This window comes from Rhinolophus sinicus, chromosome 1 (genome assembly GCF_057876585.1).
Source record: "Rhinolophus sinicus isolate RSI-liver-muscle chromosome 1, RSI-T2T, whole genome shotgun sequence".
In the NCBI taxonomy this organism is placed as follows: domain Eukaryota; kingdom Metazoa; phylum Chordata; class Mammalia; order Chiroptera; family Rhinolophidae; genus Rhinolophus; species Rhinolophus sinicus.
The window spans coordinates 131,754,069-131,769,380 of record NC_142501.1 but is presented as its reverse complement, the minus strand read 5'-3'; positions in this window follow the sequence as shown (position 1 = coordinate 131,769,380).

Below are 15,312 nucleotides of genomic sequence, written 5' to 3'. Positions count from 1 at the left end.
TTCATATGCTGTCATTGAGCCCCAAATCCAAATTTTCTCATTTTTAGATCTTTCTTTTCTGCCTCTGATATGCAGTAAACCTCTGGTATTTCAAAGTCAGGAACCAAGTGTTAGGTAATACAGTGTCCTTTTATAATTGCTTGGACTTCCTTAAATAAATATTACACGACTACTATTACCATTTTTCTCATAATTAATTCTGCAGTGATAAAAGGTACCACACATGATAAATTTTCTTATAATAACCTATAAAGTATTGTTAGAATTATTTTGTTTTAACATTTAAGATTTCAAAAAGGAATTATCTACTCCGTGTTTTAGAGAGTAAATTTTTATACGTATGTAACAATTTTCATAATAATAGAAATTGTTACTAAAAAATTAACGGGACTCAGATGTTCTGGAAGATGAGAAATCTCCCTGATTTTGTTTACCTGATGTTATCCTTGCAAAAATCTAGGACTAAATTGACATTCACAGAGTGCTGCCTGAATCCAGCAATCTCATTTACAGCACTTGGAGCTTACCCATTAGCCTTGGAATTTGGAAAAGTTCATTATAATTGGGGTTGGAGGGTTAGTTCATGCACTTCATTAACTCCTGTGCCAAAAATCTCTTCACATTAATGATATCTCCACCCAAGTCATTACATTTTTCTCTGAAAATTATTGGGCAATAAATGTTTGAACATAACTCACGTGATACAATAATGGAATTAATGTAAGTAGAGATGTAATGGCTTCTTTGATTAACGGATTCTTAGACAACACAGCTGACTGAGAATATAATACCTTTTAATTAGAAGTGAGAACAATTTTCTCTTTCAAATATTGGTACTGCTTATGGTTTATACCTAACCACAGGTGAGAATTATTTACAGTCTAAGTGAAAATACTTTTCTGACAAACTAGAAGGTGGGGTTTGATCCACACCCCTCATCCATGGCATAATTTGTTTGCTTTTTCTTGTCTCATTTAAAGAAAAGCTTCCTCGTCCCACCCCCCTTTCCTTAAGACCTTGACTCTCTGTACTAAACAGAATGAAACTGACTTTTTAGATGCCCCACACTCACCTCTTTTAATTTTGTTTTCCCATTTTTGTTATCACCAGAACAACATAAAATAAGATAACCTATCTTGTCTTGATATATTAACTTTTTACAGAACACTCCTCATGGAATTTGGCTAATTTTACACTCACTAATTTCCTTTTGCTCAACTTAAAAATAGATATTTGTAAATGCTTTCAGATTTTTATTTTTCTTATTTTCCAGACCATTTCTTGAAGAAAATTGGCATTTTGATCTGCGTTTTACAGATATGGAATCAGAGAAACATGGAAGTAATAATCTTACCCAAGGAACATAGGGCTCAATTGCAAAGAATTAATTAAAACTATCATGTTCTTTTTTTAGTCATTCAGCTGTGAATGTGTTTAATGACCTGGTGTCTGCCATTGGCCACATTCCTGGAAACACATCAAGGGGATAGGCATATTCTCACTGTCAGGCTAGTAGACAAAGTTTCTGGGGAGACAAGGAGGCAGTGCCCTGTGACAGTGGGTTGGGAATGGCCAGTGTTGGGAACTGTTAAAGTTTCTCAGCATGAGATTTGTTCCTGGACAAGAAGGGCTGGTGAAGCTCTAAGTCTAACTATTCAGCCCAATTGACTGAATCTTGCAGTAGAAGCAGATAAAACCGCTGATTATGAACTCAATAGACAATGAATGCGTGGATGGTAGATAGTCATTTTGGCTTATTTTTCCAGGTTTAACACTGATTTGGTATGATCACTCCCACATGCTCCACAGACCCTTTCCTCTACCATAGGACAGAGGGACTGGAAACAGCCTGGCCTACTGTACCCGAGGATCCAATAAGCTCTTACAAGGATATTCCAATGTCTAATGGCCTTTTGCATTGGCTGCCCTGGAATTAAAATTCTGTAGCTCTTAGTAATAGTAGTGGTAATAGTCATTGCAGATTCTCTGTTGCTATAGCCTTTGATAATTTAACTGGCTGTGCTGCAACATATCAGGGAAGGTGCACACATCCTTCACGGCAGGTGGCTCCTTGGCATTGAGGTATTTCCAAGGACAGTGGCCTTGGACTACTGTGCCTTTTAGGTAAGTTAGGCAAATTCAGCACTCAAATCAAAGCCAATTGAAAATTAAAAAGCCATTTTCCATGCCAGCTGAGGTTCTCTCATGGACATGTGAAAAAATTAGGAAAGCAGGGACAGGGCGATAATAAGTATTCAACCTAAACTGTAACATTAGAGCTCAGTTTCATTCTGCTCTTCATTTTTCTCTGAACCAGGTCACCCTTTCCTAATTATGACTAAAAACTACTCAAGTGTAGAATTATCACAGCATTTAAAGACTGCTGTGTTTAGGGACTGCCATTGTCCTATAAAAATCTGCATGTAGAATTGAGCTCAAAGCCAAGAATGTTTGACCTTTGCTGTACCAAGGGTTCCATTTTCAACCTCCCACAAGCCCAGCGGTTGTGCCTCTTTTGCATGTATATTTACATAAATTTACATATGCATGGTTAGCAGGTTTGGACCATGACTTGATTATGTCATGTTTGCTCTAAAAGTTTAGAATTGATAGTAAAGGTGAAGGTTATAGCTATGCAGGAGAAAAATATTTGTTGTTCAAGAAATACCTTTTAATTGGTTTTCGTGTCAGGGTAATGCTGGCCTCAGCGAATGAGTTTGGAAGAGTTCATTCCTCTTCAATTTTAGAATAGTTTGAGAAAGATAGTTAGGTATTAATTCTTCTTTAAGTGTTTGGTTGAATTTACTTGTGAAGCCATCTGGTCCTGGATATGTCCCCTCAAGCAAGGGAAACAAAAGCAAAAATAAAGAAATGGGACGCCATCAAATTTAAAAAGCTACACAGTGAAAGGAACAATCAACAAATTGAAAAGACAACCTACAGAATGGGAGAATATATTTGTAAATGATGTCTCTGATAAAGGGTTAATACCCAAAATATATAAGGAACTCATACAATTCAATAATGAAAAATAAACAATCTGATAAAAAAATGAGCAGAGGACATAAATAGTTGTTACTTTGAAGATGACATACAGGTGGCCAATAGACATATGAAAAGATGCTCAACCTCACTAGACATCAGGGAAATGCAAATCAAAACCACAATGAGATACCACCTCACACCTGTGAGACTGGCTATCAAAAAGTCAACAAATAAAAAGTGTTGAAGAGGATGTGAAGAAGAGGGAACCCTAGTGAACTGGGGTGGGAGTGTAAATTGGTGCAGCCACTATGGAAAACAGTATGGAGATTCCTCAAAAGATCAAAAATAGAACTAGCATATAACCCAGCAATTCTATTTCTCAGTGTTTATATGAAGAAAATGAGAACACTAATTTGAAAAGATATATGCGTCCCTATGTTCATTGCAGCATTAGTTACAATAGTCAAGATATGGAACCAATGTAGGTGTCCATTGATGAATGGATAAAGAAGATGTGATATATGTGTGTGTATATATATATATATATATATATATATATATATATATATATATACACACATATATATATATATCACATTGTGTATATATGTATATATAAGACATATATATATACATATATATATTTACACATACACACACACAATGAAATGTTACTCAGCAATAAAAGAAGAACAAAATATTGCCATTTGTGACATGAATGGACCTAGAGCATATTACTCAAAGCCAAATAAGACAGAGGAATACAAGTACTGTATGATTTCACTTATATGTTGGAATCTAAAAAAATAAAACAATTGAACAAACAAAACAAAAACAGACTTATAGAAACAGAGATCAACTGATGGTTTCCAGAAGGGAAGGATGTGGGGAGAGGGGTGAAAAAGTTGAAGGGGAATATAATCAATAATATTGTGATAAATTTGCACCATGACAGACGGTTACTAGACTTAGTATGGTGATCACGTCTTAAGGTATATAAATGTCGAATCATTATGTTGTACACTTGAAACTAATATAATATTATCTTTCAACTATAAATAAATAAATTTATTTTAAGAGTTTCTTCCTGAATATCTTTCACAAATGAGGATTTAACTAATACTCAAGTTCACTGAGAACTGAAAAGCCCTTTAAAAGTAATCGTGGCCAATCTTCTGTCTTCCATTTCCATAATGAAACTTCCCATCTTAGAGAAACAAGAATTTATTAATTAAACATTAAGTATTCTTAAATAAATATTATTATTATAGTCTGAGTTGTCATCCTGAAAGTAAGAATTTATAACTAGATGCATACCATGTGTTAAACGACTAGAGAAAAATATAAAAGAAGCCTTTGGTTCCCAGGCCATGTCTGTTACTGGGAAATCCAAGTCTAGGTCCATTCTAACTGAGGTCACCCTTCAGGATTCTTCTCTCCTAACCCCACCAGTCTTCTACCCTATCCCACCTACACCCGGCCATCAGGTGGCCAGTTTAAAGTCTTCTTTTATGAGGGAGATTTACATAGGCTTTGTTCTTTAATACAAGAGCATTTCTCTGCCTTTGTACCATTGTATGGAAGACATAAAGCACAGGGTTTTACAGTAAGAGCCCTGAAATCGCATAAGGTTTGAATTCTGACCCTGTCACTTATGCCCTGTGTAATTCTTGGTAAATTGTTTAAACTGTGCCTCAGTTCCTTGCTGTATAAAATGACTTAATGATACCTACCTCAAACAGTAGTTATAAAGATTAGATGAGGAAATGTGCATAGTGTTGACCCATAAAGAGAACTCAATCAATGACGAGTATTTTCATTATTACCTTTATTATCGTTACTTTGTCTTTAGCCAATTCAGTACTTTTGCAGAATTGGTCAATTTTCTTCCAATTCTGAGAATGCCATCTCCCATTGCTTATCATATCTTTGGAACTTCTATCTTACTAACAATTGCAGCAGTTTGCTTGACCTGTGAATAGTACTCTTACTTGAATATGTTTGAGATCATTTTTAAAGGATTTAGGCAAAATTTTCATAGAGCTGGACCACGGAAATTTCTATGGCATGATCCCACTTTTTCTGCCATTTCTCCATAACATAAAGTAGAACCCATTTCCGTAGTCTCTCTCTGGGATTAAAGTTAGGGTTCTTCATACTATAGTATGTGGGTCAATTCAATGTTCTTTCTACAGACTGTAGTTTTGGTGGAATTATTGGACCCACGAATGCATATTGACCGTAAATTCTCCAAAACAGTTTTTTCCCCCAGAAGTTTACATAACAACCAGAATTGCAAAAATGAAGTTTGAATCAATTTCTCACTGGCTGAAATAATTCTATATATAAATCAAAGAACCAGAGGCATGCCATGATATTCCAGAATTCCTAAGGAGAGTATTCAGATTGGACTCTCTCTAGACCCTGAGTTGCATTATATGATACAGACTTTAGATAATGGTAGATCCTTGAGATTTGCCAGAGATATAAGCCAAGAATCTTGGAAATTCCAAATTTCATGTTCAGAAGTAATTGCATGCACAAAGATAGGCAGAAGACAAAGAACCTCATTAAGTTGTGGATGATCAATAGTGGACTAGTTTCCCTCACTAGTAAGTGATTTCCTCATGCACAGAATGATTCTAATCCATGACCAACAAAAGTAAGAGGAATTGGAATCCCTGGTAATAGTTGAAAGTATGGATGTTATACCTACAAACTCCAGAGTCCTGCTTTATTGCAGGGGTTCGTTAAAGTTGAAAATCATTGAGTTTCAACATGGTGGGATTTGAACTATGCCTTGAAATAAGTTAGGGCTTGAAAACAGAAGAAAAGTGAAAGGGTGTGTGGGACAATATAACCAAAGTTAGAAAGAAGGAAATGAGTGGGATCAATAATCGTGCTGAAATGGGGTTCGGGAGAATAGAGATTTTACTTTTTAAAGCCCTCATTTGGTGTCAACCATTCTAGTATTCAACAGTTGTTTTATTCCCCCAAAATTTTAGTTATAATTAACCTGAAATGTTACTCATGAAGTTTAAATCCACGCTTGTGATCGTGGTGATGCTAGATCAGCGTACTTGACCAGAGACTATAAAACATTCAATTATATGACAATGGTAGCAATTGATCACCAACCTCTGTGCAAGTTGTTGTGTTTGTAGATTATTATGGATTTATCTCTCAGCCTCTGTCCTTCCGAATTAAACTTTTCAATACTTTTTAATAGTTTTTCCTGGGTTTCATTTTCTACTTATTTGGCTCTTTACTGCACTATATGAACAGTAGATCTTCACAGGGCTAGAAGTATAAAAAAATAAGATAAAAATATACGCTTCTAGGGTATGAATGGGGTGTGTGTGTGTGTGTGTGTGTGTGTGTGTGTGTGTGTGTGTGAGAGAGAGAGAGAGAGAGAGAGATATGCTGCTTTAAAACTTCTTTTTCTTTTTGGCCAAAAAACAGTTTTTTTCCTTTTGTTATATTTTCCCTGCCAGGGAAACTCATTTGTCTGCTAAGTGAAACAACATGAAAAAAGGAAAGAATGCAGTGATTTGCAGACATCAAATAGTTGACCAACCTCTAGTAGCTCAAGAAGTGGGTGAGGAGATGGATGTGGAGGTTCTAGATTTGATCTGGTCTTTATGGAATTAAGAGTAATTATTGTGTTTCCTTTTCCTATTTATAAAGAGGAAAACTCTTCTTTCATCTTACCAAAGTTATATAGGTGGTTCAGCAAAATAAACACACAAAATATAAAATTGTTCATTGAACTGTATAATAACTGTATAATAAAAAACTTATCCGTTTTTGAAATGGTAAAAAACTTATCCATTTTTAAGGAATAGTGTGGTATAGTTTCCGATGTCTGTATATCCCATTTTCTTGAATGGTCCCAAATTGAACAATATTGCTCCTTTGTACATAATGAACGTTTTCTGGCAGTTCTAACATTTCATTGTTCAAGTTACTTTTCCTAGACTACCAAACATGTACAAAAATGTTACAAATATCCTTTCTTTGGCCATACTCTCTGGATTTTTGGTGTCGAAAATGTAAATTATTATACAGTTCAATGAACAATTTTATCTTTTGTGTGTTTGTTTTGCTGAACCACCTATGTTTTTATTGGAAGTGTTGAGGATTGGTTGGTGTGTCCAAAACCCCACATCACTGCCTCTTCTCCTAGGCCATGCTTATCTTTCTTTGCTTGAACAACAGTTTTCCTCTGTTATCATGTCTCTTCGTTTGTCCCACATAATTTGCCTCATTTTCTTCATCTCAGCAGAGTATATAAACATCCCTGTATTCTAGGCTTATTGAGAAGGGAAAAAAATGGGTTTCACACCCACCTATGTGAGACATAAATGCAGAAGTTTTCTTTTTGGGATTCTTACTTCAGAGACTGAGATACTGTGACCCTGGCACAGAATTTATAAAAGAATATCAATCACACCCATGAAACCCAGAGGAAGAGACTTCTAATGATATTACTTGTTGACACTTTGCTATTTTTACTGCCATTTCTTGCTTACCTGGACTCCTGAAAACGGCTCCTAGCCAGCTCCCAGCTTCTTCTCTTTCCCCATATAATAGTCAAAGTAATCTTTTAAAATGCAAATCATATCACATCACTCCCTGTCAAAGACTGCAATGCCTTGCCATTGCACTTAGAATAAAATTCAAACTTCAACTTAGGTTAAAAGACCCACTTCATTGGGGCCCTGCCCTTCTTAACTCCCATCTCTACCATCTACTTCCTTCTTACTCTTGAGCACTGCCGCTCTCATGCTACCACAGGGCTTTCATTTCTGATGTTTCTCTTTATGTCATTCAGGCCCCCACTCGGGTGTTGCCCACTCGGACAAATGCAGGTCCTTACCCTTTGTTCTACCCTGCTTTCTTTTTCTTCATACATAGCATCACCTGAAAGTACATTAAATCATTGGTTTATTTGTTTTTAAAATGTTTCTCTTTTGAGTACAGGGATTTTTTGGTGTTATATACTACTGTATCCCCAGAAACTAGAACCATGCCCACAACATAAATGCTCAAGAAACATTTGTCAAATGAATAAATTCTTATACACACACTATGTAGGTTTCTTTTGGCTCAGTGCTTTTATTTTTCAGAGAGGAAAATAAACATCCCTGTCTTTTTTTTTTTTTTTTTAATGAATGAACTCTTTTTTGGAAGATAAAATAATTTTGTCACCTATTTATATGAAAGTTGTTAATACACTTCAAAGAAAGAGTGTCTGTACTATTTTCGTGGTCTCCCCAATGATGCTGAGGAACCTCAAGTCTGAAAATTAAAGAGTGATGTTTATCCATCTCCCTAGCACCTCTTCACTTGGACAAAACAAAGAGGACCTGAGATATAGATTATGACTGCTGAATCCTTGGGTACACAGAAATAAGACGGGCAATGAACAAAGGCAATGGTAACATAAAATTGATCACCTTTGTCTGGCCCTAGAAGACATATCAAGATGCTGGCAGAATTATTAGTAATTGAACCCAGTATTGCCAAAACTATGACAGAACATACTGTGTTTCCCCGAAAATAAGGCCTAACCAGAAAATAAGCCCTAGCATTTTTCAGGATGACATCCCCTGAACATAAGCCCTAATACATCTTTTGGAGCAAAAATTAATATAAGACCTGGTCTTATTTTCGGGGAAACACAGTAATTGAGGGGAAAAAAGAAGTAGCTTTCCTTTGATTCCATGCTATTTGGCCACAATAATATCTTTTGCTTTAGAAGAGTTGTCTTTATTGAAAGACAGTGAGAAAAAAAAATCTAAACTTGAACTTCCTTAGTTCAAGTATGACTGGGGAAGAAGGGTTCTCTATAGCGATAATAAATTATTTTAGAAAAAAACAAAGGAAAATGCCATTCTCATTTTCAGTGAACATAACAGAACATTTTTCTCTCATTGTTTACTGGCATTTGATGAGAATTTACCAAACCAGGACTCCTCAAAACTTCAGGTCTGCAAGGACCAGTCCAAATTGGTAGAGAAGGTGTTCTTAGATTTTCTGTGGAATTTATAATTATCTAGGAGGATTATGCTATAGAGCCAGTATCTGAGTAGAACTGACTCACTGAAAATTACAGCTTTTTACAGAGGATCAAAATGAATCACAAAGGTATTTGCAAGTTCCATACATATATCCACATGTTGTTAGGATCTCCAAATTCTTGATTCTACCATTAACTCATTAATTTAGTAACCTTATTCAATAAGCAGTTAGTAAGCATATGCCAGTACCAGGGACCATACCAGATCAGGGGATGCAAAGTCATTTTCCTTTTCTCATGTAGTTTACTCATTAGTTCATTTTGAACTTTCCTATCATATGGCAGAAAGTTTGTCTGAGTAAAAAGTAGGAATTTTCCTCAAGGAGAAAAAAACAATACATTTAGAACTATTAGTAAAAATTAAGTAGGAAATGGCAGCTAAGATACAGAGAATGAGATTTCCTAGATTTAATTTTGATCTCATAATGCCGTATGGATTTAACAAGACAAAATTATGGACCCAAACTTCAAGTTAATCAGTTAGCTTTTCTTCATCTCTGAATTCAGGCCAGCATTTTCCCAAGGGTTTATATACTCAGGACATAGGAGATGTGCAAGTAGGAATAGCTCTGCCCAGATATTTCATTATTATTAGAAAATAACACAAACCAAAGGCACAGGAAACCCTTGTTTTTAATTTGGTAAATTGTTACTTCCATAATAAGTGTTGGATATACTTATTGGACTTCTTGAGTAACAGCCCTTCCACAAAACTATATACTGTGTTTCCCCTAAAATAAGACCTAGCCAGACAATCAGCTCTAATGTGTCTTTTGGAGCAAAAATTAGTATAAGACCAGGTCTTATTTTACTATATAATATACTATAATACAATATAATATAATATAATACCGGGTCTTATATTAATTTTTGCTCCAAAAGACGCATTAGAGCTGATTGTCCGGCTAGGTCTTATTTTTGGGGAAACACGGTATGCTTCCTCTTATGGCAAAGTAAAGGCACAGATTCCTATATTCAGGAATGGACTGGGTCTGGGATTGCCACAGCAAGTGACCCAGGCATCCAGGGGTATAGAATTTTTGACTTTCAATTCCTGAGAGTAATTTTGACTCTCTCAAAGGTGACCAGTGTGTATGAAATGTTTTTGCTTTACAGAACAGAATTGAGAAGTTGTTGCAAGCCACTTTGCTTGGACCTTTTATAAATTATATAATTAATTAATATAATTTCCATGAGTGAGTCTCTTTTTTGTGTATGCACTCTTTAATCACTAAGTGTCCAAAGGAAAACCTGTCTTTGTCCTTGAAAGATGTATGTGTTGCATTCTGAAACCCACACACCCAAAGTTGAGTTTTTCCTTAATGCAGGTATTCCATTTTGCCCGCTTCTACAGACTAGAATCTTTGAATTGCAAGGACCTTTAAAAGAAACTATTTAACCCAAACCCTCCAAATGCTTAAGGCCTCATAGTGAATTAGTAGCCAGGCTGAGAGTAGAACACACAGCACTTGAGTCCCAAACAATAGCTTACCTTGGGACGAGGACTGGGTAAGATGCTTCAGGAGCCTTTCTAAATACCCATTGAACAGCCCAACATCATGGACCTAAGGAATTCACATACGTTCTTTATTTTCTGCAGCTCATTTAAGGCCTTGGAGAAAGGTTTTCATTACTGTGAGTCATGGTGGAATCTAATACTTTAATTTGCTTAAGCCCCATGAAGTTCAAAGGTTATAAGTGGAAGAAGGGATGAAGGGTTAGAGAGGGCTCTTTACTCAATCTTTTTAAGTAGGGAAAGTTTACACAGGGAAGAAACAGTGATCTTCAATGGCACCAAGCTGCCACTCACCAGCTTTGACACTTTGCTAGAATTCTGTGTGGCCAGGAAAATCCAAAATGAAATGTTTGGAACCAAGAATGAAGACTTCCTTTCAAAGTGAGATAAAGCTTTACATTTGAAATAGATTGAGATAGAAGGTTCTCTTTCTCTAGGCTTCCAACACAAATTGATGTTCACTAAAAAAATAAAATAAAATAAAAAGAGTATTTTGCTTTTGCAAGTTTCCCACAGGAACCCATGAAACCAGGCAAAATGGTTTTCTATTGTTTGGGATTCTGGAATATATTTTATACTGGCTTTTTTATTTTTGTTAAAGGGCTATAGTTTGGGTCTCTGAGTTTCTGAGAAGAAATCATGGAAACTGATATTTAATCTGGTAAGGTAGACTTCGTAGTTCATGGAGAGGCCTGAGTCCATATGGGTAGGGCTCGCACTGAGTAATAAAGGCCGGTCAAATTGGAATATGTGTCTTTGGGAAGGAATGAACATGAGGAATTATTCCCAGCTTTCATATGGGGATGGGATAAGTCTGGAAGCCTTTTTTCTCTCCACATTTCTGATCTATCTCCTTTTTTATCTATACCTTCTTCATTCCTATCTCAGAGAAAGAGATATCTTGCCCCCACCCTTCACACCCCCCCCACCCCCCCACTCCACCCCCCCACCCCCCCCACCCCCCGCCAAGGTCAACTCACTCTCTTGGCAATCTTGATTTGATCCTCCCTATGAAACTTAGTTGTATCAATTAAGCCTCTTCTCACATCATTATTTCCCCCCTCTCATTAATCTCTTCTTTTCTGCCTGCATTCATGTTTAAACCTGATTTGAAAGGTAGTGTGATGGCAGAGTCATTATAGATCTGCATCTGAATTCTTTCTGTCATTTGACAACCATGTGTCCTTAAACAAATCATTAACCCCTCTAAGCCTTAGTTTCCTCATTATAAATTGAAAATAATAGAATCTATGTTTTAAGGGATTTTATAGTGCCTGCCACATGGTAGGGACTTAATAAACAGAAGTAATTATTTTTTGCTATTGTTATTATATATGTAATATGATAATACATTATTATTACTAATATGTTGTTATAGCTTATCTCCTGTTAGACAAAATCTCCTTTCATATAGGAGAGGCATTTCTTCTTCATTACTTGAAAATGTCTGTCATGGTATTGTGATATGACACATCTTCATTACATGTTTATTGAGTAAATGTGGCCAATTAATTAAAAAGTGATATAATTGAGAAAGTTTAGTTTGGATGTCCAAGGCTTTAGCCATTTGTCTTTTGTGTGTGTGCTTTTTGAAAATTGTTTAATAATTGAGTAAGGCTTAACATAATAGTGGTAGTTTGCTTCTTCCTCACTCTTAGTGAATTAAAACATTGTGACCCATGGTATGTGCATGAAATTTATGACTTTTAGAGTTTGTGGAAATGAACAAAGTGTGGATAGTGAGATATTATTAGAAAAAACAAGAAGAGTTTAATACATACAAAGGATTCCAATTTTTGTTATCAAAAGAAGAATGAAATTCAGCTTTTCATTGTCTTGCCTTGAATTGCATAAAACAACAAAACATGGGATCTGGAGCAAACCCTGTAGCTCATCTTGCTGTCATTTCTCAGTGTGTTCCAAGTGTGCTAATTGTTGTTATACAAAGAAAACAGAGAAAGAGGTCTGTGGTCAAATCACTTTGGGAAATTGTGACATAAACGAAGATAAGCAAGTTCCATTACTGTAGGTTTCTAAATATACTTTAGGGGATACAATGTGTAGTGATTTGCAAATTCAGTTGACCAAGGAACTTTTTTGTAGAGTACATCCCAGGATTATTGTCAGGAGTGATTTACTTCTAGCCTCTTTATTTTATAGATGTGGAAATCAAGTTCCAGAAAATTAAAGCAATTTGCCAAAGTGGTTGAGCAAAAATAACCTAGATGTCCTTATTCTTATCTGAAATTAGTCTTTCTGCTTATTTTTGCTTTCTTGAGAAGATAATAAAATTCACATAATAATTATATCATTCTGCCTGCGTTTTCCAAACAAGCTTATACTAAAAATACCACAACTAACTGTTGAGAATTAAACACATTAATAATAATGAAATGATTTCCCCATAAAATTGGAAATACAATTACCCCCAGAGTTCTATTAAGAAAATTAGTAACTTATCATTTTTACTAGAATTTCCCAAACAAATTTCTGTGATATTCTACTCATTAATTTTATAATTAGACATAAAATGATTCATACTTTATTCATAATTTAACAGAACCTTTCGGTTATTTCCAAATAAGATTAGTATTTCTGCATGTTATAGATAAGCAGTCAGTCATATGTGACATAAAGCTCTTCTTAAAATAATTAGGTTTGCAATGTGATATTTAGAATTTCTCAAACTATCTGATAGAAAGAAATAATCAAAAATTCATAAGAAACGTAAAAATCTGCTGTCAGTGTGATGAAAGGAGTGTGAAAATGAAAGCATAGTATCTCAGCCACTGAAAGACTGTTTCTCTAGCAAGATTTTCAGACTTTTAACTAAGAAAGGCTAATATTTTTCTCACTAGGTCTTACAAAAAAAGAGTTTAGAATGTGAGTCCAAGATTATCTTTTAAATAAAAATCATTGTGTGTTGTTATTGTTGATGTTTGAAATGCATTGACCACAGCCACTGGAGCAGATGGTAAGTATTTTCATGTGTGCAGCCTTCTCCAGGCATAACGACTAATGCCTTGAAAACTATAAATGGAATTGTTGAGTAATAAAGGCTACTTGTGAATTCGTTACTGCAACAGGAAGTGAACTTTTATTACTTTTTTCTACTTTTATGTGGGAAACAATCTTCATCGATACAGCTGGAACAGTGTAGGTCACCTTTCCAAGCATTTTGATGCTAATGACGTTAGCGCTGAGGAGCACGGTGCTACCACGTGACTACATGAAACACACACTCCAGGAAGTCTTCGTTCTTCTGGAGGAAGTTGGGTTGGTAAGTACCAGTAAATGAGGAATAACCAGCTAGCTTAGCTAAAGAGTATCTGAAGATTTAAAACAAACATTTGACAATTTCTGTGCTGTTGGCTAGAAAAATCATTTAGACACTGCTGGGTTTCCAAGAGTGTTTCAACTTCTTGGAGTGAAAGTGCCAGACAATGTGTCTCTAAAAACAGAACTTGATATTTGAGATGTGAGAAGGTTATGAACATTGTCATTCAATACACTGCTCACTGACTTCAACAATTTACTTCATCAGCTTTAAGTCACCTTCCAAATGTGCAAACGAATGAGCCCTGTGGATTATTTCGATGCAGTAGCCCTATTTGGGTTGGTGCTAAATCTCTAAATGAACTAGAGGCAGATACCTAACCTAGGTCTTGCACTTCTCACCATCTGTAGTTACTATGGTATCAGGAATCTTGCACATTCTCAATAAATACTTCTGCATCGTTTGATTGATAAGCTTTTGACTTAGCCCGTTAGCCTCAAAAGCTCGCTTAATTCTCAAGGCTCTCTCTACACTCTATATATTCTTCATATTTAGCATTCATCTGGTGTCCCGTCAAGCCATTCTGTTATTTCAGATACTGCCTTAGCAGAATTTATAAGTGCCAAAAAATTAAAAAAAAAAAAAAACTTAGAAGGGAGATTGAGAATCCTAAGTACACTGCCAGGCCTGGAACGTTTGCCTAGTGACCTAATTTCATGGGAATTTGCCAGGACTGCTCTGTGGAAGAAATCCAGTCCTATTCCTTCAGGCCCCAGGAGTTATTCAGCTGACACTGTACACAGCCAACCTCTTCACATTGTTGTGACCTTCAAGAAACTCTCCCCTTAATACTGCTCTATTCTAATTTTGCTTCCTAAAATAAATGATAGGAAATAAAGGTGTAATCATTTATGTGGCTTAAACAAATTTATACAATACAAAGATCGTAATTCAAATGGTATTTCTTACACTGAATTATGACATTCACTTGTTTCTCATTACTCTAGACTTCCGTCACATGCAGTTTGAATAATTCCAGAAGTTTATTAGTGTAAGTTATCCAGTATGTTATCAAGTCCTGTTCTATAACAGATGTTACTTATTGTCCAACATGGACCTTCATGTAATATCTTTTCTCTTTCTTTCCCACTAGCTCCTTTTAAAGCCAGATCTAAAGTTATTTCAAACATCACAGTCAATTTGACATGGTAGTGTATTGATCTGACATTCTTTTCAGAAAACCAAAGCCAAAGTATTGTGTGTTGGTACACTCAGAATTGTACTCTAATTCAATTCTGTCTCCAAGCTTATAACCTTTTCTGAAGAACACTTTGTACCTGCTTTATCCCTCCATCTGGAAGTACTGCAATGGCCTTTGGCCAAAAGCAATGAAGTTGTGACTTTCTAACTTCTATATAGTCTTCCCAGGGACATTAATAAGAGAAAAGTAAA